The sequence below is a fragment of the Helianthus annuus genome, chromosome 11 (genome assembly GCF_002127325.2).
Source record: "Helianthus annuus cultivar XRQ/B chromosome 11, HanXRQr2.0-SUNRISE, whole genome shotgun sequence".
Lineage (NCBI taxonomy): Eukaryota > Viridiplantae > Streptophyta > Magnoliopsida > Asterales > Asteraceae > Helianthus > Helianthus annuus.
In genome coordinates this window covers 158,462,237-158,468,078 of record NC_035443.2, presented here as the reverse complement: position 1 = coordinate 158,468,078, position 5,842 = coordinate 158,462,237, and positions in this window count along the sequence as shown.

The window sequence follows — 5,842 nt, the reverse complement described above, 5'->3', positions numbered from 1 at the left end:
CTTTTGGCCGCTGAAAAGGATGTACCACAAATGTCCGATCCTCCGGATATGAAGTTAATCACTTGTGCGTTTGCCGGAGGTGCTGGAGCCTTTTCAGGGATCCTTTCAGGATCCTGGGTCCTTTGCTTTTTTCTCCCCAACAATTCTTTTAGATGCCCCTTGCTTAGCAGGTATCCAATTTCTTTTCTTAAGGCTATGCAATCTTCAGTTAGATGCCCGAAATCCTCATGGTATGCACACCATTTGGACTTATCCTTAGTCCCGGATGGTTTATCATTCTTCCTGGGCCATCTGGCTTTTTCACCTAGGTTCTGCATTGCAAGGATCAGTTCATGATTATCAACGGAAAAACAATATTCTGAGATTGGAGGATATTCTTCATCATCCTCTTCTTGGTCAACAGCATGCACATTCTTGTTCTCGTTTCTATGGTAGGATTTGAACTTGTTGCTTTTGAAGGAGGATCCTTGCTTATCTTGTTTTGAGGATCCTACTTGTCTTTCCTGGATCCTCTTGTCGTCCTCTAGCCGGATAAACCTGAGTGCTCGAGTTCTTACTTCATCTAAATTCCTGCATGGTGTCATAACAAGATCATCATAGAATAATGAATCCTTAAGCAGTCCCATTTTGAAGGCTTCAACAGCCGTAGCCATGTCCAAGTTGGGAATGTCCAAGGATTCTTTACTAAATTTAGTTATATAATCCCTTAATGATTCATTATGATTTTGAGTTATCCTGTACAAATCACTAGTTAATTTTTCAAATTTTCTGCTACAAGAGAATTGGTTATTGAATAAATTAACTAAATTAGCAAATGAAGTAATAGAGTAGGGGGGAAGACTTAGCAGCCACTTAAGAGCTGATCCAGTTAGAGTGGATCCAAATCCTTTACATAGGCATGCTTCCTTCAACTTTTCTGGGATAGGATTGATTTCCATCCTTTCCCTGTATTGTGCTATATGCTCCTCTGGATCCGTTGTGCCATCATACAGCTTCATGGTAGGGATATGGAACCTTTTGGGTACCTCTGCATCACAAATTGGTGGTGCAAAGCGAGATACCTTGTGGCTTCCATCTGCAATCTCTGGGATTGGCTTGACTACCCCTGGAACACTTGAGATCATATCTTTTAGCTTCTGCAATTCCCTGGCCATAGCATGATTGGTACCTGTATCCTGCATGAATCCATGGTTAGTGGTAGGATAATTATTTAAAGTGTTACCTCCCATTGGGTTCAAGTTAGGGAATCCATATTGCTGGGATTCTGGAACAACGGAGGGACCAGTGGAAGCAATGGTCTGCATTGGGATGAAGTCCCCTTGATGGACATCTAGACTTCCTGTTTGCAAACTTTTTAGGGATCCTGGCATCTGTGAGGATCCTGGTATCTGGGATGATCCTGGAACGCAGGAGGATCCGTGAACCTGGGATGATCCTGGAACAAAGGAGGATCCCTGGCCCTGGAATGATGCTGGAACAAAGTAGGATCCTTGAAACTGCTGTGCCCCTGGATAGGCTCCCGGATTCATAAAGGATCCCATGTATTGAGGATAGGATCCTATTGGCTGAAAATGTGAATCTGATGTCTGAGTCATTGCTGCCGAGTTGAGACGTGATCCTCTTGACTCCCCTATGATTTGCACGTCGGGGATCCCTGATGGCTGGGAAGTGATCATTGGAGTATTGAAGCTCAAGCATTTGGGCATCAGTGGAGAATGATCCTCTGCCGCTTTCTTTTGTCTTTTGAGATCTCCAATTTCCCTGAGGATCCTTTCGTTGGTTTCATCTTGCCGCTGCATACGATCCTTCATCTGCAAAATTAAAGCAAATACATCACTAGTACTGGGAATAGAAGAATTCATAGCAGAAGAAGATAGAGGTTTAGAGGAAGTGGGAGTTGATCTCTTCTCAGTATTTTTCTGAGATCCTGCCGGTGGAGGAGGCAAGGTGATCTGTGATGAGGTGACTGCAGACATCGCCGTGGACGTGTTCTTCAATGATGAAGCCATGTTACTCTCTGAAATGATTTCGAACAAAAGATTTTCTTATGAATGAAGCACCAATTGCCCCACGGTGGGCGCCAAACTGTTTTAGTCAAAAATCACACAAGGATAATGTAACCAAACTTTATGAAAACGGGGTATGATGCTTGGTTAATTATGAAAGTAAAGGATCACTGTTGTGATAAAGATGCAAAGACACGATGATTTATACGAGGAAAAAGCCCTTGATCAATGAATGATCTCCGGCATAAAAAACCTCGGGTGATGGCAACTACCGATCACCAACTTCAATATAACAAAAATATGATTACAACTTTGGATGATAATGAGCTGAGTACAAGGATCACTGAGTGTCTAAGTGTTTGAGAGTTGTGTCGTATGTCGTGTGTGTTCTTCCGAATGAAGAAGGGTGGTACTTATATGTGTGTAGGTGACCTATTTTAGGTAAAATGACTAATTATCAGCTCATTACCCCTTTAGAAATAAAGACAATCTAGCCTAAATTGCTGCCCATAAATCAAGCCTAGTTTCCATATCTTGTGCAACGTCTTTCTTCGATTAAGCTCTTGCCATATTTGTGAAGACGCGTTCCTGGATCATGATGTCTAGTGCATATCCTGCTAGATGTTCCTGCAAAACAATATTGTATTGAGTGGAAGTGGCCGTTAGTATGAGGATCACTGTAATTCCCCATGATCCTGATCTTGAAGTTCTGCGGAGGATCACTGTCTGCCAAAGAAACAAGGATCACTGGTTAGGATCATGTGTAAGGATCACCTATAATAAAAATCCAGCCCTAACACCTATCATCCATATCCTGGCTCCTGCTATCAAAAATCAGGTGGCCATGGAAATAGAAGAGGATACTGCGATGATCCCTAGTGAAGAAGCTCAACCTTATTCAGGATCATGGATCTCACCAATCATGAGATACTTGCAACACGGGGAGATTCCGATGGAAGAAAATCCTAGAGCTTTCAGGATTAAGGTATCTCAGTTCACAATTTTGAATGATGTATTATATAAGCGATCTCTTGCAGGACCATATTTGAGATGTATTGAGGATCCTGAAATTGAAGAAGTATTGAAAGATTTCCACGAAGGAGATTGTGGAAACCACACCGGGGGCAGAGCATTGTTCTCAAGGATCCTTAGAACAGGATACTACTGGCCAACCATGAAAAGGGATGCTGTAGAGTATGCTAAGAAGTGTGATCCTTGCCAAAGACATAGCAATATCCTCCATCAGCCAGCTGAATTTTTACACCCAATACCATCCTCTTGGCCATTCATGAGATGGGGAATGGATATAGTTGGCAAGCTTCCTAAAGCACCTGGTGGAAAAGTATTTATGCTTGCCATGACTGACTATTTTTCTAAGTGGATAGAAGCTGAAGCCTTCGCCCAAGTCAGAGAAAAGGAAGTCATATCCTTCATTAAAAGAAACATTATAACTAGATTTGGCATCCCCTCTGAAATTGTATGTGATAATGGCTCCCAATTCATTGGAAGCAGAACCACTAACTTTTGTGACAGTTGGGGAATCAAGATGATAACATCAACACCAGTTCATCCACAAGCCAATGGTCAAGCAGAATCATCCAACAAGATCATCATCAACAATCTGAAGAAGAAGCTAGGATCCAAGAAGGGAAAATGGGCAGAGGAGTTACCTTATGTGCTATGGGCTGATAGGACAACTCCCAAAAATGCCACTGGTCAAACACCTTTCTCTTTAGTATTTGGGGCAGAAGCAGTGATCCCAACAGAGATGGTGATCCCAACTGCTAGAACAAGTGCTCGTGATCCTGAAGAGAATGCTACAATCCTGGCTCAGGATTTGGATACTATTGAGGAAATCAGGGATCTGGCTAGGATAAGGATGGCAAGCTACCAACAAAGAATGGCTGGTGCTTACAACAAAAATGTTAGGATAAGGAAGTTCCAAGTCGGAGATATGGTGTTGAGAAAAGCATTCCAAAACACTATCAATCCTGCTGACGGGAAGTTAGCACCAAAGTGGGAAGGCACTTACTTGATTGAAGCTGAAGCAGGAAAGGGGGCATACAGATTGCTAACTATGGAAGGAAACTTGTTACCAAGAGCCTGGAATGCTGTTCACTTAAAGAGATACTTTATGTGAACATGATCCGACAAAGCATGTGATCCTTACATTGAAGTATCCTCAAAGAATCCCAGTGATGTCAGTGATCCTTACTCTGGTAATATCCTTATCTTAAAACTATTACATTTCCTTACTTTTTACCAAAGGATAAGGATCCTGTATCCTTCATCCTCTTCTCACAAACCATTTGAGTTATGATAGTTCAGGTATCTACAGCATATCGTCAAAGATCTTCAAAAGCAACGCAGATCCTTGGGTCTAACCCCAGTTATCCTTGGGATTATCCCTAGTTTCCGCCAGCAGCGCATGATGATCCTGATATAGTTCACGTCTTTGGGACCAGTACCCACTTCCGGGGCTGACAACCTCATCGTACTGGCTATACCCAGGATCCTACGTATAATGGTAGACGTACCATACATCCGTTCCTAAGGTTTCTAACGTTTTCACGTTAGCTAAGGTTTTGACATTTTCATGTCACTAAGTTTGGATAGTCGCCAGAAAGGGCCATACTCCAGTTTACATACGATCCTTTGGGCTTGTCCCCAGTTATCCTTTGGGCTTGTCCCCAGTGATCCTCTGGGATCATTCTCAGTTATCCTATGGGCTTGTCCCCAGTGATCCTCCGGGATCATTCTCAGTTACCCTTTGGGCGTGCCCCCAGTTACTAATTTTTTTCTTACATTGGCTTAGTCCCAAGTTGTGCTTCGTTTTTCAGGATTGTCAAAGTTAGACCACATAAGGATCCTTAATCCTTATTATCCATCAAAATCTTATCTACGATTGTCTCGATTGAAGGTTAGGATCCTAACTTGGATCCTCAGGTATGATCCTTGACCATTTTGATTATACTCACTATCCTAACCGACCCTTACACTTTGACAACCAAACCTATGATCCTTGAATTAAAGTACTTTGAAAATTCTCAATATCAGGATATTTGATCTGGGATCATATCCTAAATTTGGATAACACATTTTCAACCCTTGTTACTTTAAATATACTACAAAAACAATCGAGAAACAAGAAGATAAGGATAACAACACGAGATAAGCCAGAAAAATTAAAGTTATATTATTAAACAAAAGGATCTTTAACCCTTTCAAAAAGTTGTCAAAATTGCCAACCCACATTTCTACCAGCAAAACGTGGCCCGTCCACATGGGTTGGCAAAGGGTGTCCATTGTCTATGCGGTCTTAGCATTGTGCAGGAAATTAAAAGCGGCAGGATCACAAAAGCTTCATCCCCCAAACAGAGGATCCCACCACCTTTTGCAATCCTACCTACTGTTCAAAGGATCCAGGATCCTTAACCCTAAAAACTATTGTTCGAAGATTACAGACCATAATTGTTCACAAACCATCAACAACCACAAAAAACCATTACTAAACCTAAAAAATTGGGCTCCGGCCTAGTCAACAATATCCATCATCGCCCAATCATGCAGCCTACTCCTTCGCTGCTCCATCACCACCAGCCTCTCCACCCTGATCCTTTTCAGCATCACCGCCTTCCAGCATGGGGATATCCTCAGCCTCATCCTCGTCCTCCAGGTCTGCCAGCCTTGCCTTCCAACCTTCAACGTCCCACGAGCTTTTGTCAAAGATAGGATCCTGAGCCTCCTCAGCCATCTGAAGTTGTATCTTGTACATAGCAATTGCCGCAGAGACCTTGGCATCCTGGGTGATCTCCTGCTTCTCGCTATCCATATCG